Source organism: Schistocerca nitens, chromosome 2 (assembly GCF_023898315.1).
Source record: "Schistocerca nitens isolate TAMUIC-IGC-003100 chromosome 2, iqSchNite1.1, whole genome shotgun sequence".
NCBI lineage: Eukaryota > Metazoa > Arthropoda > Insecta > Orthoptera > Acrididae > Schistocerca > Schistocerca nitens.
In genome coordinates this window covers 366,850,885-366,875,562 of record NC_064615.1, presented here as the reverse complement: position 1 = coordinate 366,875,562, position 24,678 = coordinate 366,850,885, and the positions used below count along the sequence as shown (strand labels likewise).

At 49.6% G+C, this 24,678-nt stretch overlaps 25 non-coding genes across 25 annotated transcripts; 16 read left to right on the top strand and 9 right to left on the bottom strand.

Annotated features, from left to right (window-relative positions):
• The first annotated feature begins 615 nt into the window (after positions 1–615).
• Trnap-ugg (transfer RNA proline (anticodon UGG)) lies at positions 616–687 on the top strand. Its single transcript has one exon. It is a non-coding gene; the product is annotated as a tRNA-Pro (tRNA).
• Positions 688–1,289: 602 nt separating this feature from the next.
• Positions 1,290–1,362, bottom strand: Trnav-uac (transfer RNA valine (anticodon UAC)). The gene has a single exon. It is a non-coding gene; the product is annotated as a tRNA-Val (tRNA).
• A 235-nt stretch (positions 1,363–1,597) lies between these two features.
• Trnap-cgg (transfer RNA proline (anticodon CGG)) lies at positions 1,598–1,669 on the top strand. Its single transcript has one exon. It is a non-coding gene; the product is annotated as a tRNA-Pro (tRNA).
• Positions 1,670–3,893: 2,224 nt separating this feature from the next.
• Positions 3,894–3,965, top strand: Trnap-ugg (transfer RNA proline (anticodon UGG)). Its single transcript has one exon. It is a non-coding gene; the product is annotated as a tRNA-Pro (tRNA).
• A 602-nt stretch (positions 3,966–4,567) lies between these two features.
• Positions 4,568–4,640, bottom strand: Trnav-uac (transfer RNA valine (anticodon UAC)). The gene has a single exon. It is a non-coding gene; the product is annotated as a tRNA-Val (tRNA).
• Positions 4,641–4,875: 235 nt separating this feature from the next.
• On the top strand, positions 4,876–4,947 carry Trnap-cgg (transfer RNA proline (anticodon CGG)). The gene has a single exon. It is a non-coding gene; the product is annotated as a tRNA-Pro (tRNA).
• A 2,030-nt stretch (positions 4,948–6,977) lies between these two features.
• Positions 6,978–7,050, bottom strand: Trnav-uac (transfer RNA valine (anticodon UAC)). The gene has a single exon. It is a non-coding gene; the product is annotated as a tRNA-Val (tRNA).
• A 235-nt stretch (positions 7,051–7,285) lies between these two features.
• Trnap-cgg (transfer RNA proline (anticodon CGG)) lies at positions 7,286–7,357 on the top strand. Its single transcript has one exon. It is a non-coding gene; the product is annotated as a tRNA-Pro (tRNA).
• A 1,843-nt stretch (positions 7,358–9,200) lies between these two features.
• Positions 9,201–9,272, top strand: Trnap-ugg (transfer RNA proline (anticodon UGG)). The gene has a single exon. It is a non-coding gene; the product is annotated as a tRNA-Pro (tRNA).
• A 603-nt stretch (positions 9,273–9,875) lies between these two features.
• Positions 9,876–9,948, bottom strand: Trnav-uac (transfer RNA valine (anticodon UAC)). Its single transcript has one exon. It is a non-coding gene; the product is annotated as a tRNA-Val (tRNA).
• A 235-nt stretch (positions 9,949–10,183) lies between these two features.
• Trnap-cgg (transfer RNA proline (anticodon CGG)) lies at positions 10,184–10,255 on the top strand. Its single transcript has one exon. It is a non-coding gene; the product is annotated as a tRNA-Pro (tRNA).
• A 2,029-nt stretch (positions 10,256–12,284) lies between these two features.
• On the bottom strand, positions 12,285–12,357 carry Trnav-uac (transfer RNA valine (anticodon UAC)). The gene has a single exon. It is a non-coding gene; the product is annotated as a tRNA-Val (tRNA).
• A 235-nt stretch (positions 12,358–12,592) lies between these two features.
• Trnap-cgg (transfer RNA proline (anticodon CGG)) lies at positions 12,593–12,664 on the top strand. The gene has a single exon. It is a non-coding gene; the product is annotated as a tRNA-Pro (tRNA).
• Positions 12,665–14,507: 1,843 nt separating this feature from the next.
• Trnap-ugg (transfer RNA proline (anticodon UGG)) lies at positions 14,508–14,579 on the top strand. Its single transcript has one exon. It is a non-coding gene; the product is annotated as a tRNA-Pro (tRNA).
• Positions 14,580–15,181: 602 nt separating this feature from the next.
• Trnav-uac (transfer RNA valine (anticodon UAC)) lies at positions 15,182–15,254 on the bottom strand. Its single transcript has one exon. It is a non-coding gene; the product is annotated as a tRNA-Val (tRNA).
• Positions 15,255–15,489: 235 nt separating this feature from the next.
• Trnap-cgg (transfer RNA proline (anticodon CGG)) lies at positions 15,490–15,561 on the top strand. The gene has a single exon. It is a non-coding gene; the product is annotated as a tRNA-Pro (tRNA).
• Positions 15,562–17,406: 1,845 nt separating this feature from the next.
• Trnap-ugg (transfer RNA proline (anticodon UGG)) lies at positions 17,407–17,478 on the top strand. The gene has a single exon. It is a non-coding gene; the product is annotated as a tRNA-Pro (tRNA).
• Positions 17,479–18,080: 602 nt separating this feature from the next.
• Positions 18,081–18,153, bottom strand: Trnav-uac (transfer RNA valine (anticodon UAC)). The gene has a single exon. It is a non-coding gene; the product is annotated as a tRNA-Val (tRNA).
• A 235-nt stretch (positions 18,154–18,388) lies between these two features.
• Positions 18,389–18,460, top strand: Trnap-cgg (transfer RNA proline (anticodon CGG)). Its single transcript has one exon. It is a non-coding gene; the product is annotated as a tRNA-Pro (tRNA).
• Positions 18,461–20,303: 1,843 nt separating this feature from the next.
• Positions 20,304–20,375, top strand: Trnap-ugg (transfer RNA proline (anticodon UGG)). Its single transcript has one exon. It is a non-coding gene; the product is annotated as a tRNA-Pro (tRNA).
• Positions 20,376–20,977: 602 nt separating this feature from the next.
• Positions 20,978–21,050, bottom strand: Trnav-uac (transfer RNA valine (anticodon UAC)). Its single transcript has one exon. It is a non-coding gene; the product is annotated as a tRNA-Val (tRNA).
• Positions 21,051–21,285: 235 nt separating this feature from the next.
• Trnap-cgg (transfer RNA proline (anticodon CGG)) lies at positions 21,286–21,357 on the top strand. Its single transcript has one exon. It is a non-coding gene; the product is annotated as a tRNA-Pro (tRNA).
• Positions 21,358–23,202: 1,845 nt separating this feature from the next.
• Positions 23,203–23,274, top strand: Trnap-ugg (transfer RNA proline (anticodon UGG)). Its single transcript has one exon. It is a non-coding gene; the product is annotated as a tRNA-Pro (tRNA).
• Positions 23,275–23,876: 602 nt separating this feature from the next.
• On the bottom strand, positions 23,877–23,949 carry Trnav-uac (transfer RNA valine (anticodon UAC)). Its single transcript has one exon. It is a non-coding gene; the product is annotated as a tRNA-Val (tRNA).
• Positions 23,950–24,184: 235 nt separating this feature from the next.
• On the top strand, positions 24,185–24,256 carry Trnap-cgg (transfer RNA proline (anticodon CGG)). Its single transcript has one exon. It is a non-coding gene; the product is annotated as a tRNA-Pro (tRNA).
• Positions 24,257–24,678: the final 422 nt, after the last annotated feature.

Below are 24,678 nucleotides of genomic sequence, written 5' to 3'. Positions count from 1 at the left end.
TTTGAAGCAGAATGACATGAGCTACACGCAGCTCCGATTTTTTTTTTTTTTTTTTTTTTGGTGTCTGACCTACTTTGAAAGATTTTGTAGTCGATTTACTTACCACTATCGCTGTTGGAAGGAGGAAACCACGTGATAATCACACAGTATTCTAGAGACGATCAGGTAATGAAAATTTAGAATAAGTAAAACAGTATCAAAAGAAGTTGTGTGGTGGAGCGGCACATGCAATTCACGCTTCCTAGATGATCGTTGCTGCATAGAATAATTCTTTTGTCTGTGGCGTCTTCAGTATTCGTCTTCTGGAAGTTTTGCTTGCAGTATATTCTTCAATATTTTCATTATGAGTTGGTGCTTGCTTTCCCGATGTTATTTTGTTTAGTGCATTCGCCTTCTCTTAACCCTGAGAAACCACATACGGAAACTGAGGCACTGCCGGCTGTTCATAAGCAGAGTTCGATGAAGTTATTTCGCTTTTTATTCGGCGCCTTTAATATTCTTCTCATCAGTGGTGAGTGCTGCCTGCAGAAAGCGCTTATCTTGCGAATTCACGTGAAAGTTTGTGTTCCCTGGGAGATGCACTACTTGTGATTAGCTTGAGTGGTGCGGGCAGGTGGCTCGTTGGTCTAGGGGTATGATTCCTGCTTTGGGTGCAGGAGGTCCCGGGTTCAAATCCCGGACGAGCCCTGCCATTTTGACCGTGCTGAAGAGTAGGTGGAACTCAGTCCCGGTTGCAGCTCCTCAATGAAGAGTAAGACGCCTGTTATATCACGTGGATATAACAAGAATCCGGCACCAGTAAAGTACGTAGGTGGAATTCGGTAGAAAGGCAGACGGTAATTTTTCTTGCAACGGAAAACAAGGTTGTCTTTGCGGAATATGTGCACCGTGAGTGGAGATTCAGCTTGATTGTGCGACAGTCTACCTTCATCTTACTAGCGACGGCAACAACCAATGGGTGGGACGTAAGACTGAGCGTGGCTAAGAGTTTCTCATTATTAGTTACCTTCACACTTTGTCACAGCCGTGACAAGGCGAGTAGCGCGAGCTCAGGATAGCCAGTAGGAAGCGCACCTGAAGTAGCCCTGAAGAACCGGGTTGTATATTTTGCCAGCCATAATGGAGCTAGGGGCGTTCTCAGTTACCAAATACCGGTGCAATAAGAGAGCAACAGTATTTGACAGTAAAATGACGCCCTATCCATCTAGAATATGACATTGATTGTCTCTGCATACGCATCCGTGAGGTCATCCCGGAAATGAAATCCGATATACGGATTAAAATTGTTGTGTTCCCGCCCGGGATCGAACCGGGGACCTTCTGCGTGTAAAGCAGACGTGATAACCGCTACACCACGGAAACGACGGTTCGTCTGATGTGCCACCCGGAGACTCGTGGTAGCAACAGTTTTCCTTCTGTGTTAGCAAGGGCATCGGCTACGAGCTCCCTCCGATTCGTGAGGTTCCTATAGTACAAGAAGTCGATGAAAACAATCCAACCGCGACAGCCAGAGAGAACGCTGGGTGAGCTGCAGCCGTACATGGTGAGACCATCAACGGTGGCGTCATTCACATGCAGTGTGTTTTCGGAACGAACAGGCTCGTTGGTCTAGGGGTATGATTCCTGCTTCGGGTGCAGGAGGTCCCGGGTTCAAATCCCGGACGAGCCCTTGCGTTTTGTACAACGGTGTGCTAACAAACCGCATGGCGGCGGCTGTTTCGCGCATTTCCAGGCCTCCAAGTCAGCGCTAAATCCGACAACCAGTTCTGAAACAGTTTCATTTGAGCCATGTGCACCCTGCTGGTGGAACGTTTGAAGTTGATTTAAATGGTCACAGTAGAGATCGTAGTAAGTGTCTTGCTGAGTGCGACGAAAACTTGTTTCCGCCCGCAATCGAACCGGGGACCTTGTGCGTGTTAGGCAGACGTTATAACCGCTACACCACGGAAACTGCTACGCTCTGCCCTCCACATGTGATACAACTTGTAGGACGATCGCCATTGTGGCGTAAGAATCACTTTGCGGAAACGCACAATGCCGGTATTTCGCATTCGTGTGAAACAATCGACAGCACCCTTGACTGCCTGAATGCCATGTCGAATAAGAGCTCAAGAAGTCATCGGAAACGCTCGAGGGAGAGTCCTCAGCAGCATCTGCTGCTCTTTCTTTCCTTACGAGATACCGTCGATTCGCGCAGTCGTTATTGCAAAAGATGTCACCAAAGGCGATCGCTTCGTTAGCGGCACGGCGCCTGGGCTCGGCGGCAGCCCGCAATCGAACCGGGGACCTTGTGCGTGTTAGGCAGACGTTATAACCGCTACACCACGGAAACTGCTACGCTCTGCCCTCCACATGTGATACAACTTGTAGGACGATCGCCATTGTGGCGTAAGAATCACTTTGCGGAAACGCACAATGCCGGTATTTCGCATTCGTGTGAAACAATCGACAGCACCCTTGACTGCCTGAATGCCATGTCGAATAAGAGCTCAAGAAGTCATCGGAAACGCTCGAGGGAGAGTCCTCAGCAGCATCTGCTGCTCTTTCTTTCCTTACGAGATACCGTCGATTCGCGCAGTCGTTATTGCAAAAGATGTCACCAAAGGCGATCGCTTCGTTAGCGGCACGGCGCCTGGGCTCGGCGGCAGCTCTACATGGAGGCACCAGCAGCCCCAGCCCCTCCAGGCCGCCGCCGGCGCCACAGCGCAAGGAGTCGGCGCCCGCCCTGCAATGCCCCCTGTCGTTGCACATTCCACCCGCCTTTTATCCTCTCCATGTCTGACTCACTACCCTAAATGACGCTGCAGTCGACGTGCTTATTACTATCGCTTTTGGAAGAACCAAGGCGCAGTATTCTAGTGACGAACCGGTATTGCAAATTTGGATTAAGTAAAAATTTATTGTGTGGTCGAGCGACACCCCCGTCTCGCTCTTCCTAGATGATCGCTGCTGCGCGGAGTAACTCCTAGCGCGCCGATGGCTTCAGAGTTGGTCTTCTCGAAGTTTTGCTTTTGCACTGCATTCCGCAATCTTATAGTTACGTGCTTCGGTTTCCCGACGTTCTTGTGTTTAGTGCGTTCGGCTTCTCTTAACCCTTAGCCACCGCTTGCCGAAATTTCCACACTGTCATCTGTCGATCTGCAGAGCTCGATGAAGGTACCGCGGCCGTTCCTGAGCTCGTGAAACGGCCGAATCTGTAGTTGTTTCCAGATCTCTCCCACACAACGGCCTCCCGGAAGCTTGGATTACAGGAGTACGCCACTACTCCCAGCCGCTGAATTACCTTTGAAGCAGAATGACATGAGCTACACGCAGCTCCGATTTTTTTTTTTTTTTTTGTGTCTGACCTACTTTGAAAGATTTTGTAGTCGATTTACTTACCACTATCGCTGTTGGAAGGAGGAAACCACGTGATAATCACACAGTATTCTAGAGACGATCAGGTAATGAAAATTTAGAATAAGTAAAACAGTATCAAAAGAAGTTGTGTGGTGGAGCGGCACATGCAATTCACGCTTCCTAGATGATCGTTGCTGCATAGAATAATTCTTTTGTCTGTGGCGTCTTCAGTATTCGTCTTCTGGAAGTTTTGCTTGCAGTATATTCTTCAATATTTTCATTATGAGTTGGTGCTTGCTTTCCCGATGTTATTTTGTTTAGTGCATTCGCCTTCTCTTAACCCTGAGAAACCACATACGGAAACTGAGGCACTGCCGGCTGTTCATAAGCAGAGTTCGATGAAGTTATTTCGCTTTTTATTCGGCGCCTTTAATATTCTTCTCATCAGTGGTGAGTGCTGCCTGCAGAAAGCGCTTATCTTGCGAATTCACGTGAAAGTTTGTGTTCCCTGGGAGATGCACTACTTGTGATTAGCTTGAGTGGTGCGGGCAGGTGGCTCGTTGGTCTAGGGGTATGATTCCTGCTTTGGGTGCAGGAGGTCCCGGGTTCAAATCCCGGACGAGCCCTGCCATTTTGACCGTGCTGAAGAGTAGGTGGAACTCAGTCCCGGTTGCAGCTCCTCAATGAAGAGTAAGACGCCTGTTATATCACGTGGATATAACAAGAATCCGGCACCAGTAAAGTACGTAGGTGGAATTCGGTAGAAAGGCAGACGGTAATTTTTCTTGCAACGGAAAACAAGGTTGTCTTTGCGGAATATGTGCACCGTGAGTGGAGATTCAGCTTGATTGTGCGACAGTCTACCTTCATCTTACTAGCGACGGCAACAACCAATGGGTGGGACGTAAGACTGAGCGTGGCTAAGAGTTTCTCATTATTAGTTACCTTCACACTTTGTCACAGCCGTGACAAGGCGAGTAGCGCGAGCTCAGGATAGCCAGTAGGAAGCGCACCTGAAGTAGCCCTGAAGAACCGGGTTGTATATTTTGCCAGCCATAATGGAGCTAGGGGCGTTCTCAGTTACCAAATACCGGTGCAATAAGAGAGCAACAGTATTTGACAGTAAAATGACGCCCTATCCATCTAGAATATGACATTGATTGTCTCTGCATACGCATCCGTGAGGTCATCCCGGAAATGAAATCCGATATACGGATTAAAATTGTTGTGTTCCCGCCCGGGATCGAACCGGGGACCTTCTGCGTGTAAAGCAGACGTGATAACCGCTACACCACGGAAACGACGGTTCGTCTGATGTGCCACCCGGAGACTCGTGGTAGCAACAGTTTTCCTTCTGTGTTAGCAAGGGCATCGGCTACGAGCTCCCTCCGATTCGTGAGGTTCCTATAGTACAAGAAGTCGATGAAAACAATCCAACCGCGACAGCCAGAGAGAACGCTGGGTGAGCTGCAGCCGTACATGGTGAGACCATCAACGGTGGCGTCATTCACATGCAGTGTGTTTTCGGAACGAACAGGCTCGTTGGTCTAGGGGTATGATTCCTGCTTCGGGTGCAGGAGGTCCCGGGTTCAAATCCCGGACGAGCCCTTGCGTTTTGTACAACGGTGTGCTAACAAACCGCATGGCGGCGGCTGTTTCGCGCATTTCCAGGCCTCCAAGTCAGCGCTAAATCCGACAACCAGTTCTGAAACAGTTTCATTTGAGCCATGTGCACCCTGCTGGTGGAACGTTTGAAGTTGATTTAAATGGTCACAGTAGAGATCGTAGTAAGTGTCTTGCTGAGTGCGACGAAAACTTGTTTCCGCCCGCAATCGAACCGGGGACCTTGTGCGTGTTAGGCAGACGTTATAACCGCTACACCACGGAAACTGCTACGCTCTGCCCTCCACATGTGATACAACTTGTAGGACGATCGCCATTGTGGCGTAAAAATCACTTTGCGGAAACGCACAATGCCGGTATTTCGCATTCGTGTGAAACAATCGACAGCACCCTTGACTGCCTGAATGCCATGTCGAATAAGAGCTCAAGAAGTCATCGGAAACGCTCGAGGGAGAGTCCTCAGCAGCATCTGCTGCTCTTTCTTTCCTTACGAGATACCGTCGATTCGCGCAGTCGTTATTGCAAAAGATGTCACCAAAGGCGATCGCTTCGTTAGCGGCACGGCGCCTGGGCTCGGCGGCAGCTCTACATGGAGGCACCAGCAGCCCCAGCCCCTCCAGGCCGCCGCCGGCGCCACAGCGCAAGGAGTCGGCGCCCGCCCTGCAATGCCCCCTGTCGTTGCACATTCCACCCGCCTTTTATCCTCTCCATGTCTGACTCACTACCCTAAATGACGCTGCAGTCGACGTGCTTATTACTATCGCTTTTGGAAGAACCAAGGCGCAGTATTCTAGTGACGAACCGGTATTGCAAATTTGGATTAAGTAAAAATTTATTGTGTGGTCGAGCGACACCCCCGTCTCGCTCTTCCTAGATGATCGCTGCTGCGCGGAGTAACTCCTAGCGCGCCGATGGCTTCAGAGTTGGTCTTCTCGAAGTTTTGCTTTTGCACTGCATTCCGCAATCTTATAGTTACGTGCTTCGGTTTCCCGACGTTCTTGTGTTTAGTGCGTTCGGCTTCTCTTAACCCTTAGCCACCGCTTGCCGAAATTTCCACACTGTCATCTGTCGATCTGCAGAGCTCGATGAAGGTACCGCGGCCGTTCCTGAGCTCGTGAAACGGCCGAATCTGTAGTTGTTTCCAGATCTCTCCCACACAACGGCCTCCCGGAAGCTTGGATTACAGGAGTACGCCACTACTCCCAGCCGCTGAATTACCTTTGAAGCAGAATGACATGAGCTACACGCAGCTCCGATTTTTTTTTTTTTTTTTTTGTGTCTGACCTACTTTGAAAGATTTTGTAGTCGATTTACTTACCACTATCGCTGTTGGAAGGAGGAAACCACGTGATAATCACACAGTATTCTAGAGACGATCAGGTAATGAAAATTTAGAATAAGTAAAACAGTATCAAAAGAAGTTGTGTGGTGGAGCGGCACATGCAATTCACGCTTCCTAGATGATCGTTGCTGCATAGAATAATTCTTTTGTCTGTGGCGTCTTCAGTATTCGTCTTCTGGAAGTTTTGCTTGCAGTATATTCTTCAATATTTTCATTATGAGTTGGTGCTTGCTTTCCCGATGTTATTTTGTTTAGTGCATTCGCCTTCTCTTAACCCTGAGAAACCACATACGGAAACTGAGGCACTGCCGGCTGTTCATAAGCAGAGTTCGATGAAGTTATTTCGCTTTTTATTCGGCGCCTTTAATATTCTTCTCATCAGTGGTGAGTGCTGCCTGCAGAAAGCGCTTATCTTGCGAATTCACGTGAAAGTTTGTGTTCCCTGGGAGATGCACTACTTGTGATTAGCTTGAGTGGTGCGGGCAGGTGGCTCGTTGGTCTAGGGGTATGATTCCTGCTTTGGGTGCAGGAGGTCCCGGTGCAATAAGAGAGCAACAGTATTTGACAGTAAAATGACGCCCTATCCATCTAGAATATGACATTGATTGTCTCTGCATACGCATCCGTGAGGTCATCCCGGAAATGAAATCCGATATACGGATTAAAATTGTTGTGTTCCCGCCCGGGATCGAACCGGGGACCTTCTGCGTGTAAAGCAGACGTGATAACCGCTACACCACGGAAACGACGGTTCGTCTGATGTGCCACCCGGAGACTCGTGGTAGCAACAGTTTTCCTTCTGTGTTAGCAAGGGCATCGGCTACGAGCTCCCTCCGATTCGTGAGGTTCCTATAGTACAAGAAGTCGATGAAAACAATCCAACCGCGACAGCCAGAGAGAACGCTGGGTGAGCTGCAGCCGTACATGGTGAGACCATCAACGGTGGCGTCATTCACATGCAGTGTGTTTTCGGAACGAACAGGCTCGTTGGTCTAGGGGTATGATTCCTGCTTCGGGTGCAGGAGGTCCCGGGTTCAAATCCCGGACGAGCCCTTGCGTTTTGTACAACGGTGTGCTAACAAACCGCATGGCGGCGGCTGTTTCGCGCATTTCCAGGCCTCCAAGTCAGCGCTAAATCCGACAACCAGTTCTGAAACAGTTTCATTTGAGCCATGTGCACCCTGCTGGTGGAACGTTTGAAGTTGATTTAAATGGTCACAGTAGAGATCGTAGTAAGTGTCTTGCTGAGTGCGACGAAAACTTGTTTCCGCCCGCAATCGAACCGGGGACCTTGTGCGTGTTAGGCAGACGTTATAACCGCTACACCACGGAAACTGCTACGCTCTGCCCTCCACATGTGATACAACTTGTAGGACGATCGCCATTGTGGCGTAAGAATCACTTTGCGGAAACGCACAATGCCGGTATTTCGCATTCGTGTGAAACAATCGACAGCACCCTTGACTGCCTGAATGCCATGTCGAATAAGAGCTCAAGAAGTCATCGGAAACGCTCGAGGGAGAGTCCTCAGCAGCATCTGCTGCTCTTTCTTTCCTTACGAGATACCGTCGATTCGCGCAGTCGTTATTGCAAAAGATGTCACCAAAGGCGATCGCTTCGTTAGCGGCACGGCGCCTGGGCTCGGCGGCAGCTCTACATGGAGGCACCAGCAGCCCCAGCCCCTCCAGGCCGCCGCCGGCGCCACAGCGCAAGGAGTCGGCGCCCGCCCTGCAATGCCCCCTGTCGTTGCACATTCCACCCGCCTTTTATCCTCTCCATGTCTGACTCACTACCCTAAATGACGCTGCAGTCGACGTGCTTATTACTATCGCTTTTGGAAGAACCAAGGCGCAGTATTCTAGTGACGAACCGGTATTGCAAATTTGGATTAAGTAAAAATTTATTGTGTGGTCGAGCGACACCCCCGTCTCGCTCTTCCTAGATGATCGCTGCTGCGCGGAGTAACTCCTAGCGCGCCGATGGCTTCAGAGTTGGTCTTCTCGAAGTTTTGCTTTTGCACTGCATTCCGCAATCTTATAGTTACGTGCTTCGGTTTCCCGACGTTCTTGTGTTTAGTGCGTTCGGCTTCTCTTAACCCTTAGCCACCGCTTGCCGAAATTTCCACACTGTCATCTGTCGATCTGCAGAGCTCGATGAAGGTACCGCGGCCGTTCCTGAGCTCGTGAAACGGCCGAATCTGTAGTTGTTTCCAGATCTCTCCCACACAACGGCCTCCCGGAAGCTTGGATTACAGGAGTACGCCACTACTCCCAGCCGCTGAATTACCTTTGAAGCAGAATGACATGAGCTACACGCAGCTCCGATTTTTTTTTTTTTTTTTGTGTCTGACCTACTTTGAAAGATTTTGTAGTCGATTTACTTACCACTATCGCTGTTGGAAGGAGGAAACCACGTGATAATCACACAGTATTCTAGAGACGATCAGGTAATGAAAATTTAGAATAAGTAAAACAGTATCAAAAGAAGTTGTGTGGTGGAGCGGCACATGCAATTCACGCTTCCTAGATGATCGTTGCTGCATAGAATAATTCTTTTGTCTGTGGCGTCTTCAGTATTCGTCTTCTGGAAGTTTTGCTTGCAGTATATTCTTCAATATTTTCATTATGAGTTGGTGCTTGCTTTCCCGATGTTATTTTGTTTAGTGCATTCGCCTTCTCTTAACCCTGAGAAACCACATACGGAAACTGAGGCACTGCCGGCTGTTCATAAGCAGAGTTCGATGAAGTTATTTCGCTTTTTATTCGGCGCCTTTAATATTCTTCTCATCAGTGGTGAGTGCTGCCTGCAGAAAGCGCTTATCTTGCGAATTCACGTGAAAGTTTGTGTTCCCTGGGAGATGCACTACTTGTGATTAGCTTGAGTGGTGCGGGCAGGTGGCTCGTTGGTCTAGGGGTATGATTCCTGCTTTGGGTGCAGGAGGTCCCGGGTTCAAATCCCGGACGAGCCCTGCCATTTTGACCGTGCTGAAGAGTAGGTGGAACTCAGTCCCGGTTGCAGCTCCTCAATGAAGAGTAAGACGCCTGTTATATCACGTGGATATAACAAGAATCCGGCACCAGTAAAGTACGTAGGTGGAATTCGGTAGAAAGGCAGACGGTAATTTTTCTTGCAACGGAAAACAAGGTTGTCTTTGCGGAATATGTGCACCGTGAGTGGAGATTCAGCTTGATTGTGCGACAGTCTACCTTCATCTTAACTAGCGACGGCAACAACCAATGGGTGGGACGTAAGACTGAGCGTGGCTAAGAGTTTCTCATTATTAGTTACCTTCACACTTTGTCACAGCCGTGACAAGGCGAGTAGCGCGAGCTCAGGATAGCCAGTAGGAAGCGCACCTGAAGTAGCCCTGAAGAACCGGGTTGTATATTTTGCCAGCCATAATGGAGCTAGGGGCGTTCTCAGTTACCAAATACCGGTGCAATAAGAGAGCAACAGTATTTGACAGTAAAATGACGCCCTATCCATCTAGAATATGACATTGATTGTCTCTGCATACGCATCCGTGAGGTCATCCCGGAAATGAAATCCGATATACGGATTAAAATTGTTGTGTTCCCGCCCGGGATCGAACCGGGGACCTTCTGCGTGTAAAGCAGACGTGATAACCGCTACACCACGGAAACGACGGTTCGTCTGATGTGCCACCCGGAGACTCGTGGTAGCAACAGTTTTCCTTCTGTGTTAGCAAGGGCATCGGCTACGAGCTCCCTCCGATTCGTGAGGTTCCTATAGTACAAGAAGTCGATGAAAACAATCCAACCGCGACAGCCAGAGAGAACGCTGGGTGAGCTGCAGCCGTACATGGTGAGACCATCAACGGTGGCGTCATTCACATGCAGTGTGTTTTCGGAACGAACAGGCTCGTTGGTCTAGGGGTATGATTCCTGCTTCGGGTGCAGGAGGTCCCGGGTTCAAATCCCGGACGAGCCCTTGCGTTTTGTACAACGGTGTGCTAACAAACCGCATGGCGGCGGCTGTTTCGCGCATTTCCAGGCCTCCAAGTCAGCGCTAAATCCGACAACCAGTTCTGAAACAGTTTCATTTGAGCCATGTGCACCCTGCTGGTGGAACGTTTGAAGTTGATTTAAATGGTCACAGTAGAGATCGTAGTAAGTGTCTTGCTGAGTGCGACGAAAACTTGTTTCCGCCCGCAATCGAACCGGGGACCTTGTGCGTGTTAGGCAGACGTTATAACCGCTACACCACGGAACTGCTACGCTCTGCCCTCCACATGTGATACAACTTGTAGGACGATCGCCATTGTGGCGTAAAAATCACTTTGCGGAAACGCACAATGCCGGTATTTCGCATTCGTGTGAAACAATCGACAGCACCCTTGACTGCCTGAATGCCATGTCGAATAAGAGCTCAAGAAGTCATCGGAAACGCTCGAGGGAGAGTCCTCAGCAGCATCTGCTGCTCTTTCTTTCCTTACGAGATACCGTCGATTCGCGCAGTCGTTATTGCAAAAGATGTCACCAAAGGCGATCGCTTCGTTAGCGGCACGGCGCCTGGGCTCGGCGGCAGCTCTACATGGAGGCACCAGCAGCCCCAGCCCCTCCAGGCCGCCGCCGGCGCCACAGCGCAAGGAGTCGGCGCCCGCCCTGCAATGCCCCCTGTCGTTGCACATTCCACCCGCCTTTTATCCTCTCCATGTCTGACTCACTACCCTAAATGACGCTGCAGTCGACGTGCTTATTACTATCGCTTTTGGAAGAACCAAGGCGCAGTATTCTAGTGACGAACCGGTATTGCAAATTTGGATTAAGTAAAAATTTATTGTGTGGTCGAGCGACACCCCCGTCTCGCTCTTCCTAGATGATCGCTGCTGCGCGGAGTAACTCCTAGCGCGCCGATGGCTTCAGAGTTGGTCTTCTCGAAGTTTTGCTTTTGCACTGCATTCCGCAATCTTATAGTTACGTGCTTCGGTTTCCCGACGTTCTTGTGTTTAGTGCGTTCGGCTTCTCTTAACCCTTAGCCACCGCTTGCCGAAATTTCCACACTGTCATCTGTCGATCTGCAGAGCTCGATGAAGGTACCGCGGCCGTTCCTGAGCTCGTGAAACGGCCGAATCTGTAGTTGTTTCCAGATCTCTCCCACACAACGGCCTCCCGGAAGCTTGGATTACAGGAGTACGCCACTACTCCCAGCCGCTGAATTACCTTTGAAGCAGAATGACATGAGCTACACGCAGCTCCGATTTTTTTTTTTTTTTTTTTGTGTCTGACCTACTTTGAAAGATTTTGTAGTCGATTTACTTACCACTATCGCTGTTGGAAGGAGGAAACCACGTGATAATCACACAGTATTCTAGAGACGATCAGGTAATGAAAATTTAGAATAAGTAAAACAGTATCAAAAGAAGTTGTGTGGTGGAGCGGCACATGCAATTCACGCTTCCTAGATGATCGTTGCTGCATAGAATAATTCTTTTGTCTGTGGCGTCTTCAGTATTCGTCTTCTGGAAGTTTTGCTTGCAGTATATTCTTCAATATTTTCATTATGAGTTGGTGCTTGCTTTCCCGATGTTATTTTGTTTAGTGCATTCGCCTTCTCTTAACCCTGAGAAACCACATACGGAAACTGAGGCACTGCCGGCTGTTCATAAGCAGAGTTCGATGAAGTTATTTCGCTTTTTATTCGGCGCCTTTAATATTCTTCTCATCAGTGGTGAGTGCTGCCTGCAGAAAGCGCTTATCTTGCGAATTCACGTGAAAGTTTGTGTTCCCTGGGAGATGCACTACTTGTGATTAGCTTGAGTGGTGCGGGCAGGTGGCTCGTTGGTCTAGGGGTATGATTCCTGCTTTGGGTGCAGGAGGTCCCGGTGCAATAAGAGAGCAACAGTATTTGACAGTAAAATGACGCCCTATCCATCTAGAATATGACATTGATTGTCTCTGCATACGCATCCGTGAGGTCATCCCGGAAATGAAATCCGATATACGGATTAAAATTGTTGTGTTCCCGCCCGGGATCGAACCGGGGACCTTCTGCGTGTAAAGCAGACGTGATAACCGCTACACCACGGAAACGACGGTTCGTCTGATGTGCCACCCGGAGACTCGTGGTAGCAACAGTTTTCCTTCTGTGTTAGCAAGGGCATCGGCTACGAGCTCCCTCCGATTCGTGAGGTTCCTATAGTACAAGAAGTCGATGAAAACAATCCAACCGCGACAGCCAGAGAGAACGCTGGGTGAGCTGCAGCCGTACATGGTGAGACCATCAACGGTGGCGTCATTCACATGCAGTGTGTTTTCGGAACGAACAGGCTCGTTGGTCTAGGGGTATGATTCCTGCTTCGGGTGCAGGAGGTCCCGGGTTCAAATCCCGGACGAGCCCTTGCGTTTTGTACAACGGTGTGCTAACAAACCGCATGGCGGCGGCTGTTTCGCGCATTTCCAGGCCTCCAAGTCAGCGCTAAATCCGACAACCAGTTCTGAAACAGTTTCATTTGAGCCATGTGCACCCTGCTGGTGGAACGTTTGAAGTTGATTTAAATGGTCACAGTAGAGATCGTAGTAAGTGTCTTGCTGAGTGCGACGAAAACTTGTTTCCGCCCGCAATCGAACCGGGGACCTTGTGCGTGTTAGGCAGACGTTATAACCGCTACACCACGGAAACTGCTACGCTCTGCCCTCCACATGTGATACAACTTGTAGGACGATCGCCATTGTGGCGTAAGAATCACTTTGCGGAAACGCACAATGCCGGTATTTCGCATTCGTGTGAAACAATCGACAGCACCCTTGACTGCCTGAATGCCATGTCGAATAAGAGCTCAAGAAGTCATCGGAAACGCTCGAGGGAGAGTCCTCAGCAGCATCTGCTGCTCTTTCTTTCCTTACGAGATACCGTCGATTCGCGCAGTCGTTATTGCAAAAGATGTCACCAAAGGCGATCGCTTCGTTAGCGGCACGGCGCCTGGGCTCGGCGGCAGCTCTACATGGAGGCACCAGCAGCCCCAGCCCCTCCAGGCCGCCGCCGGCGCCACAGCGCAAGGAGTCGGCGCCCGCCCTGCAATGCCCCCTGTCGTTGCACATTCCACCCGCCTTTTATCCTCTCCATGTCTGACTCACTACCCTAAATGACGCTGCAGTCGACGTGCTTATTACTATCGCTTTTGGAAGAACCAAGGCGCAGTATTCTAGTGACGAACTGGTATTGCAAATTTGGATTAAGTAAAAATTTATTGTGTGGTCGAGCGACACCCCCGTCTCGCTCTTCCTAGATGATCGCTGCTGCGCGGAGTAACTCCTAGCGCGCCGATGGCTTCAGAGTTGGTCTTCTCGAAGTTTTGCTTTTGCACTGCATTCCGCAATCTTATAGTTACGTGCTTCGGTTTCCCGACGTTCTTGTGTTTAGTGCGTTCGGCTTCTCTTAACCCTTAGCCACCGCTTGCCGAAATTTCCACACTGTCATCTGTCGATCTGCAGAGCTCGATGAAGGTACCGCGGCCGTTCCTGAGCTCGTGAAACGGCCGAATCTGTAGTTGTTTCCAGATCTCTCCCACACAACGGCCTCCCGGAAGCTTGGATTACAGGAGTACGCCACTACTCCCAGCCGCTGAATTACCTTTGAAGCAGAATGACATGAGCTACACGCAGCTCCGATTTTTTTTTTTTTTTTTGTGTCTGACCTACTTTGAAAGATTTTGTAGTCGATTTACTTACCACTATCGCTGTTGGAAGGAGGAAACCACGTGATAATCACACAGTATTCTAGAGACGATCAGGTAATGAAAATTTAGAATAAGTAAAACAGTATCAAAAGAAGTTGTGTGGTGGAGCGGCACATGCAATTCACGCTTCCTAGATGATCGTTGCTGCATAGAATAATTCTTTTGTCTGTGGCGTCTTCAGTATTCGTCTTCTGGAAGTTTTGCTTGCAGTATATTCTTCAATATTTTCATTATGAGTTGGTGCTTGCTTTCCCGATGTTATTTTGTTTAGTGCATTCGCCTTCTCTTAACCCTGAGAAACCACATACGGAAACTGAGGCACTGCCGGCTGTTCATAAGCAGAGTTCGATGAAGTTATTTCGCTTTTTATTCGGCGCCTTTAATATTCTTCTCATCAGTGGTGAGTGCTGCCTGCAGAAAGCGCTTATCTTGCGAATTCACGTGAAAGTTTGTGTTCCCTGGGAGATGCACTACTTGTGATTAGCTTGAGTGGTGCGGGCAGGTGGCTCGTTGGTCTAGGGGTATGATTCCTGCTTTGGGTGCAGGAGGTCCCGGGTTCAAATCCCGGACGAGCCCTGCCATTTTGACCGTGCTGAAGAGTAGGTGGAACTCAGTCCCGGTTGCAGCTCCTCAATGAAGAGTAAGACGCCTGTTATATCACGTGGATATAACAAGAATCCGGCACCAGTAAAGTACGTAGGTGGAATTCGGTAGAAAGGCAGACGGTAATTTTTCTTGCAACGGAAAACAAGGTTGTCTTTGCGGAATATGTGCACCGTGAGTGGAGATTCAGCTTGATTGTGCGACAGTCTACCTTCATCTTACTAGCGACGGCAACAACCAATGGGTGGGACGTAAGACTGAGCGTGGCTAAGAGTTTCTCATTATTAGTTACCTTCACACTTTGTCACAGCCGTGACAAGGCGAGTAGCGCGAGCTCAGGATAGCCAGTAGGAAGCGCACCTGAAGTAGCCCTGAAGAACCGGGTTGTATATTTTGCCAGCCATAATGGAGCTAGGGGCGTTCTCAGTTACCAAATACCGGTGCAATAAGAGAGCAACAGTATTTGACAGTAAAATGACGCCCTATCCATCTAGAATATGACATTGATTGTCTCTGCATACGCATCCGTGAGGTCATCCCGGAAATGAAATCCGATATACGGATTAAAATTGTTGTGTTCCCGCCCGGGATCGAACCGGGGACCTTCTGCGTGTAAAGCAGACGTGATAACCGCTACACCACGGAAACGACGGTTCGTCTGATGTGCCACCCGGAGACTCGTGGTAGCAACAGTTTTCCTTCTGTGTTAGCAAGGGCATCGGCTACGAGCTCCCTCCGATTCGTGAGGTTCCTATAGTACAAGAAGTCGATGAAAACAATCCAACCGCGACAGCCAGAGAGAACGCTGGGTGAGCTGCAGCCGTACATGGTGAGACCATCAACGGTGGCGTCATTCACATGCAGTGTGTTTTCGGAACGAACAGGCTCGTTGGTCTAGGGGTATGATTCCTGCTTCGGGTGCAGGAGGTCCCGGGTTCAAATCCCGGACGAGCCCTTGCGTTTTGTACAACGGTGTGCTAACAAACCGCATGGCGGCGGCTGTTTCGCGCATTTCCAGGCCTCCAAGTCAGCGCTAAATCCGACAACCAGTTCTGAAACAGTTTCATTTGAGCCATGTGCACCCTGCTGGTGGAACGTTTGAAGTTGATTTAAATGGTCACAGTAGAGATCGTAGTAAGTGTCTTGCTGAGTGCGACGAAAACTTGTTTCCGCCCGCAATCGAACCGGGGACCTTGTGCGTGTTAGGCAGACGTTATAACCGCTACACCACGGAAACTGCTACGCTCTGCCCTCCACATGTGATACAACTTGTAGGACGATCGCCATTGTGGCGTAAAAATCACTTTGCGGAAACGCACAATGCCGGTATTTCGCATTCGTGTGAAACAATCGACAGCACCCTTGACTGCCTGAATGCCATGTCGAATAAGAGCTCAAGAAGTCATCGGAAACGCTCGAGGGAGAGTCCTCAGCAGCATCTGCTGCTCTTTCTTTCCTTACGAGATACCGTCGATTCGCGCAGTCGTTATTGCAAAAGATGTCACCAAAGGCGATCGCTTCGTTAGCGGCACGGCGCCTGGGCTCGGCGGCAGCTCTACATGGAGGCACCAGCAGCCCCAGCCCCTCCAGGCCGCCGCCGGCGCCACAGCGCAAGGAGTCGGCGCCCGCCCTGCAATGCCCCCTGTCGTTGCACATTCCACCCGCCTTTTATCCTCTCCATGTCTGACTCACTACCCTAAATGACGCTGCAGTCGACGTGCTTATTACTATCGCTTTTGGAAGAACCAAGGCGCAGTATTCTAGTGACGAACCGGTATTGCAAATTTGGATTAAGTAAAAATTTATTGTGTGGTCGAGCGACACCCCCGTCTCGCTCTTCCTAGATGATCGCTGCTGCGCGGAGTAACTCCTAGCGCGCCGATGGCTTCAGAGTTGGTCTTCTCGAAGTTTTGCTTTTGCACTGCATTCCGCAATCTTATAGTTACGTGCTTCGGTTTCCCGACGTTCTTGTGTTTAGTGCGTTCGGCTTCTCTTAACCCTTAGCCACCGCTTGCCGAAATTTCCACACTGTCATCTGTCGATCTGCAGAGCTCGATGAAGGTACCGCGGCCGTTCCTGAGCTCGTGAAACGGCCGAATCTGTAGTTGTTTCCAGATCTCTCCCACACAACGGCCTCCCGGAAGCTTGGATTACAGGAGTACGCCACTACTCCCAGCCGCTGAATTACCTTTGAAGCAGAATGACATGAGCTACACGCAGCTCCGATTTTTTTTTTTTTTTTTTTGTGTCTGACCTACTTTGAAAGATTTTGTAGTCGATTTACTTACCACTATCGCTGTTGGAAGGAGGAAACCACGTGATAATCACACAGTATTCTAGAGACGATCAGGTAATGAAAATTTAGAATAAGTAAAACAGTATCAAAAGAAGTTGTGTGGTGGAGCGGCACATGCAATTCACGCTTCCTAGATGATCGTTGCTGCATAGAATAATTCTTTTGTCTGTGGCGTCTTCAGTATTCGTCTTCTGGAAGTTTTGCTTGCAGTATATTCTTCAATATTTTCATTATGAGTTGGTGCTTGCTTTCCCGATGTTATTTTGTTTAGTGCATTCGCCTTCTCTTAACCCTGAGAAACCACATACGGAAACTGAGGCACTGCCGGCTGTTCATAAGCAGAGTTCGATGAAGTTATTTCGCTTTTTATTCGGCGCCTTTAATATTCTTCTCATCAGTGGTGAGTGCTGCCTGCAGAAAGCGCTTATCTTGCGAATTCACGTGAAAGTTTGTGTTCCCTGGGAGATGCACTACTTGTGATTAGCTTGAGTGGTGCGGGCAGGTGGCTCGTTGGTCTAGGGGTATGATTCCTGCTTTGGGTGCAGGAGGTCCCGGGTTCAAATCCCGGACGAGCCCTGCCATTTTGACCGTGCTGAAGAGTAGGTGGAACTCAGTCCCGGTTGCAGCTCCTCAATGAAGAGTAAGACGCCTGTTATATCACGTGGATATAACAAGAATCCGGCACCAGTAAAGTACGTAGGTGGAATTCGGTAGAAAGGCAGACGGTAATTTTTCTTGCAACGGAAAACAAGGTTGTCTTTGCGGAATATGTGCACCGTGTGTGGAGATTCAGCTTGATTGTGCGACAGTCTACCTTCATCTTACTAGCGACGGCAACAACCAATGGGTGGGACGTAAGACTGAGCGTGGCTAAGAGTTTCTCATTATTAGTTACCTTCACACTTTGTCACAGCCGTGACAAGGCGAGTAGCGCGAGCTCAGGATAGCCAGTAGGAAGCGCACCTGAAGTAGCCCTGAAGAACCGGGTTGTATATTTTGCCAGCCATAATGGAGCTAGGGGCGTTCTCAGTTACCAAATACCGGTGCAATAAGAGAGCAACAGTATTTGACAGTAAAATGACGCCCTATCCATCTAGAATATGACATTGATTGTCTCTGCATACGCATCCGTGAGGTCATCCCGGAAATGAAATCCGATATACGGATTAAAATTGTTGTGTTCCCGCCCGGGATCGAACCGGGGACCTTCTGCGTGTAAAGCAGACGTGATAACCGCTACACCACGGAAACGACGGTTCGTCTGATGTGCCACCCGGAGACTCGTGGTAGCAACAGTTTTCCTTCTGTGTTAGCAAGGGCATCGGCTACGAGCTCCCTCCGATTCGTGAGGTTCCTATAGTACAAGAAGTCGATGAAAACAATCCAACCGCGACAGCCAGAGAGAACGCTGGGTGAGCTGCAGCCGTACATGGTGAGACCATCAACGGTGGCGTCATTCACATGCAGTGTGTTTTCGGAACGAACAGGCTCGTTGGTCTAGGGGTATGATTCCTGCTTCGGGTGCAGGAGGTCCCGGGTTCAAATCCCGGACGAGCCCTTGCGTTTTGTACAACGGTGTGCTAACAAACCGCATGGCGGCGGCTGTTTCGCGCATTTCCAGGCCTCCAAGTCAGCGCTAAATCCGACAACCAGTTCTGAAACAGTTTCATTTGAGCCATGTGCACCCTGCTGGTGGAACGTTTGAAGTTGATTTAAATGGTCACAGTAGAGATCGTAGTAAGTGTCTTGCTGAGTGCGACGAAAACTTGTTTCCGCCCGCAATCGAACCGGGGACCTTGTGCGTGTTAGGCAGACGTTATAACCGCTACACCACGGAAACTGCTACGCTCTGCCCTCCACATGTGATACAACTTGTAGGACGATCGCCATTGTGGCGTAAGAATCACTTTGCGGAAACGCACAATGCCGGTATTTCGCATTCGTGTGAAACAATCGACAGCACCCTTGACTGCCTGAATGCCATGTCGAATAAGAGCTCAAGAAGTCATCGGAAACGCTCGAGGGAGAGTCCTCAGCAGCATCTGCTGCTCTTTCTTTCCTTACGAGATACCGTCGATTCGCGCAGTCGTTATTGCAAAAGATGTCACCAAAGGCGATCGCTTCGTTAGCGGCACGGCGCCTGGGCTCGGCGGCAGCTCTACATGGAGGCACCAGCAGCCCCAGCCCCTCCAGGCCGCCGCCGGCGCCACAGCGCAAGGAGTCGGCGCCCGCCCTGCAATGCCCCCTGTCGTTGCACATTCCACCCGCCTTTTATCCTCTCCATGTCTGACTCACTACCCTAAATGACGCTGCAGTCGACGTGCTTATTACTATCGCTTTTGGAAGAACCAAGGCGCAGTATTCTAGTGACGAACCGGTATTGCAAATTTGGATTAAGTAAAAATTTATTGTGTGGTCGAGCGACACCCCCGTCTCGCTCTTCCTAGATGATCGCTGCTGCGCGGAGTAACTCCTAGCGCGCCGATGGCTTCAGAGTTGGTCTTCTCGAAGTTTTGCTTTTGCACTGCATTCCGCAATCTTATAGTTACGTGCTTCGGTTTCCCGACGTTCTTGTGTTTAGTGCGTTCGGCTTCTCTTAACCCTTAGCCACCGCTTGCCGAAATTTCCACACTGTCATCTGTCGATCTGCAGAGCTCGATGAAGGTACCGCGGCCGTTCCTGAGCTCGTGAAACGGCCGAATCTGTAGTTGTTTCCAGATCTCTCCCACACAACGGCCTCCCGGAAGCTTGGATTACAGGAGTACGCCACTACTCCCAGCCGCTGAATTACCTTTGAAGCAGAATGACATGAGCTACACGCAGCTCCGATTTTTTTTTTTTTTTTTGTGTCTGACCTACTTTGAAAGATTTTGTAGTCGATTTACTTACCACTATCGCTGTTGGAAGGAGGAAACCACGTGATAATCACACAGTATTCTAGAGACGATCAGGTAATGAAAATTTAGAATAAGTAAAACAGTATCAAAAGAAGTTGTGTGGTGGAGCGGCACATGCAATTCACGCTTCCTAGATGATCGTTGCTGCATAGAATAATTCTTTTGTCTGTGGCGTCTTCAGTATTCGTCTTCTGGAAGTTTTGCTTGCAGTATATTCTTCAATATTTTCATTATGAGTTGGTGCTTGCTTTCCCGATGTTATTTTGTTTAGTGCATTCGCCTTCTCTTAACCCTGAGAAACCACATACGGAAACTGAGGCACTGCCGGCTGTTCATAAGCAGAGTTCGATGAAGTTATTTCGCTTTTTATTCGGCGCCTTTAATATTCTTCTCATCAGTGGTGAGTGCTGCCTGCAGAAAGCGCTTATCTTGCGAATTCACGTGAAAGTTTGTGTTCCCTGGGAGATGCACTACTTGTGATTAGCTTGAGTGGTGCGGGCAGGTGGCTCGTTGGTCTAGGGGTATGATTCCTGCTTTGGGTGCAGGAGGTCCCGGGTTCAAATCCCGGACGAGCCCTGCCATTTTGACCGTGCTGAAGAGTAGGTGGAACTCAGTCCCGGTTGCAGCTCCTCAATGAAGAGTAAGACGCCTGTTATATCACGTGGATATAACAAGAATCCGGCACCAGTAAAGTACGTAGGTGGAATTCGGTAGAAAGGCAGACGGTAATTTTTCTTGCAACGGAAAACAAGGTTGTCTTTGCGGAATATGTGCACCGTGTGTGGAGATTCAGCTTGATTGTGCGACAGTCTACCTTCATCTTACTAGCGACGGCAACAACCAATGGGTGGGACGTAAGACTGAGCGTGGCTAAGAGTTTCTCATTATTAGTTACCTTCACACTTTGTCACAGCCGTGACAAGGCGAGTAGCGCGAGCTCAGGATAGCCAGTAGGAAGCGCACCTGAAGTAGCCCTGAAGAACCGGGTTGTATATTTTGCCAGCCATAATGGAGCTAGGGGCGTTCTCAGTTACCAAATACCGGTGCAATAAGAGAGCAACAGTATTTGACAGTAAAATGACGCCCTATCCATCTAGAATATGACATTGATTGTCTCTGCATACGCATCCGTGAGGTCATCCCGGAAATGAAATCCGATATACGGATTAAAATTGTTGTGTTCCCGCCCGGGATCGAACCGGGGACCTTCTGCGTGTAAAGCAGACGTGATAACCGCTACACCACGGAAACGACGGTTCGTCTGATGTGCCACCCGGAGACTCGTGGTAGCAACAGTTTTCCTTCTGTGTTAGCAAGGGCATCGGCTACGAGCTCCCTCCGATTCGTGAGGTTCCTATAGTACAAGAAGTCGATGAAAACAATCCAACCGCGACAGCCAGAGAGAACGCTGGGTGAGCTGCAGCCGTACATGGTGAGACCATCAACGGTGGCGTCATTCACATGCAGTGTGTTTTCGGAACGAACAGGCTCGTTGGTCTAGGGGTATGATTCCTGCTTCGGGTGCAGGAGGTCCCGGGTTCAAATCCCGGACGAGCCCTTGCGTTTTGTACAACGGTGTGCTAACAAACCGCATGGCGGCGGCTGTTTCGCGCATTTCCAGGCCTCCAAGTCAGCGCTAAATCCGACAACCAGTTCTGAAACAGTTTCATTTGAGCCATGTGCACCCTGCTGGTGGAACGTTTGAAGTTGATTTAAATGGTCACAGTAGAGATCGTAGTAAGTGTCTTGCTGAGTGCGACGAAAACTTGTTTCCGCCCGCAATCGAACCGGGGACCTTGTGCGTGTTAGGCAGACGTTATAACCGCTACACCACGGAAACTGCTACGCTCTGCCCTCCACATGTGATACAACTTGTAGGACGATCGCCATTGTGGCGTAAGAATCACTTTGCGGAAACGCACAATGCCGGTATTTCGCATTCGTGTGAAACAATCGACAGCACCCTTGACTGCCTGAATGCCATGTCGAATAAGAGCTCAAGAAGTCATCGGAAACGCTCGAGGGAGAGTCCTCAGCAGCATCTGCTGCTCTTTCTTTCCTTACGAGATACCGTCGATTCGCGCAGTCGTTATTGCAAAAGATGTCACCAAAGGCGATCGCTTCGTTAGCGGCACGGCGCCTGGGCTCGGCGGCAGCTCTACATGGAGGCACCAGCAGCCCCAGCCCCTCCAGGCCGCCGCCGGCGCCACAGCGCAAGGAGTCGGCGCCCGCCCTGCAATGCCCCCTGTCGTTGCACATTCCACCCGCCTTTTATCCTCTCCATGTCTGACTCACTACCCTAAATGACGCTGCAGTCGACGTGCTTATTACTATCGCTTTTGGAAGAACCAAGGCGCAGTATTCTAGTGACGAACCGGTATTGCAAATTTGGATTAAGTAAAAATTTATTGTGTGGTCGAGCGACACCCCCGTCTCGCTCTTCCTAGATGATCGCTGCTGCGCGGAGTAACTCCTAGCGCGCCGATGGCTTCAGAGTTGGTCTTCTCGAAGTTTTGCTTTTGCACTGCATTCCGCAATCTTATAGTTACGTGCTTCGGTTTCCCGACGTTCTTGTGTTTAGTGCGTTCGGCTTCTCTTAACCCTTAGCCACCGCTTGCCGAAATTTCCACACTGTCATCTGTCGATCTGCAGAGCTCGATGAAGGTACCGCGGCCGTTCCTGAGCTCGTGAAACGGCCGAATCTGTAGTTGTTTCCAGATCTCTCCCACACAACGGCCTCCCGGAAGCTTGGATTACAGGAGTACGCCACTACTCCCAGCCGCTGAATTACCTTTGAAGCAGAATGACATGAGCTACACGCAGCTCCGATTTTTTTTTTTTTTTTTTTGTGTCTGACCTACTTTGAAAGATTTTGTAGTCGATTTACTTACCACTATCGCTGTTGGAAGGAGGAAACCACGTGATAATCACACAGTATTCTAGAGACGATCAGGTAATGAAAATTTAGAATAAGTAAAACAGTATCAAAAGAAGTTGTGTGGTGGAGCGGCACATGCAATTCACGCTTCCTAGATGATCGTTGCTGCATAGAATAATTCTTTTGTCTGTGGCGTCTTCAGTATTCGTCTTCTGGAAGTTTTGCTTGCAGTATATTCTTCAATATTTTCATTATGAGTTGGTGCTTGCTTTCCCGATGTTATTTTGTTTAGTGCATTCGCCTTCTCTTAACCCTGAGAAACCACATACGGAAACTGAGGCACTGCCGGCTGTTCATAAGCAGAGTTCGATGAAGTTATTTCGCTTTTTATTCGGCGCCTTTAATATTCTTCTCATCAGTGGTGAGTGCTGCCTGCAGAAAGCGCTTATCTTGCGAATTCACGTGAAAGTTTGTGTTCCCTGGGAGATGCACTACTTGTGATTAGCTTGAGTGGTGCGGGCAGGTGGCTCGTTGGTCTAGGGGTATGATTCCTGCTTTGGGTGCAGGAGGTCCCGGGTTCAAATCCCGGACGAGCCCTGCCATTTTGACCGTGCTGAAGAGTAGGTGGAACTCAGTCCCGGTTGCAGCTCCTCAATGAAGAGTAAGACGCCTGTTATATCACGTGGATATAACAAGAATCCGGCACCAGTAAAGTACGTAGGTGGAATTCGGTAGAAAGGCAGACGGTAATTTTTCTTGCAACGGAAAACAAGGTTGTCTTTGCGGAATATGTGCACCGTGAGTGGAGATTCAGCTTGATTGTGCGACAGTCTACCTTCATCTTACTAGCGACGGCAACAACCAATGGGTGGGACGTAAGACTGAGCGTGGCTAAGAGTTTCTCATTATTAGTTACCTTCACACTTTGTCACAGCCGTGACAAGGCGAGTAGCGCGAGCTCAGGATAGCCAGTAGGAAGCGCACCTGAAGTAGCCCTGAAGAACCGGGTTGTATATTTTGCCAGCCATAATGGAGCTAGGGGCGTTCTCAGTTACCAAATACCGGTGCAATAAGAGAGCAACAGTATTTGACAGTAAAATGACGCCCTATCCATCTAGAATATGACATTGATTGTCTCTGCATACGCATCCGTGAGGTCATCCCGGAAATGAAATCCGATATACGGATTAAAATTGTTGTGTTCCCGCCCGGGATCGAACCGGGGACCTTCTGCGTGTAAAGCAGACGTGATAACCGCTACACCACGGAAACGACGGTTCGTCTGATGTGCCACCCGGAGACTCGTGGTAGCAACAGTTTTCCTTCTGTGTTAGCAAGGGCATCGGCTACGAGCTCCCTCCGATTCGTGAGGTTCCTATAGTACAAGAAGTCGATGAAAACAATCCAACCGCGACAGCCAGAGAGAACGCTGGGTGAGCTGCAGCCGTACATGGTGAGACCATCAACGGTGGCGTCATTCACATGCAGTGTGTTTTCGGAACGAACAGGCTCGTTGGTCTAGGGGTATGATTCCTGCTTCGGGTGCAGGAGGTCCCGGGTTCAAATCCCGGACGAGCCCTTGCGTTTTGTACAACGGTGTGCTAACAAACCGCATGGCGGCGGCTGTTTCGCGCATTTCCAGGCCTCCAAGTCAGCGCTAAATCCGACAACCAGTTCTGAAACAGTTTCATTTGAGCCATGTGCACCCTGCTGGTGGAACGTTTGAAGTTGATTTAAATGGTCACAGTAGAGATCGTAGTAAGTGTCTTGCTGAGTGCGACGAAAACTTGTTTCCGCCCGCAATCGAACCGGGGACCTTGTGCGTGTTAGGCAGACGTTATAACCGCTACACCACGGAAACTGCTACGCTCTGCCCTCCACATGTGATACAACTTGTAGGACGATCGCCATTGTGGCGTAAAAATCACTTTGCGGAAACGCACAATGCCGGTATTTCGCATTCGTGTGAAACAATCGACAGCACCCTTGACTGCCTGAATG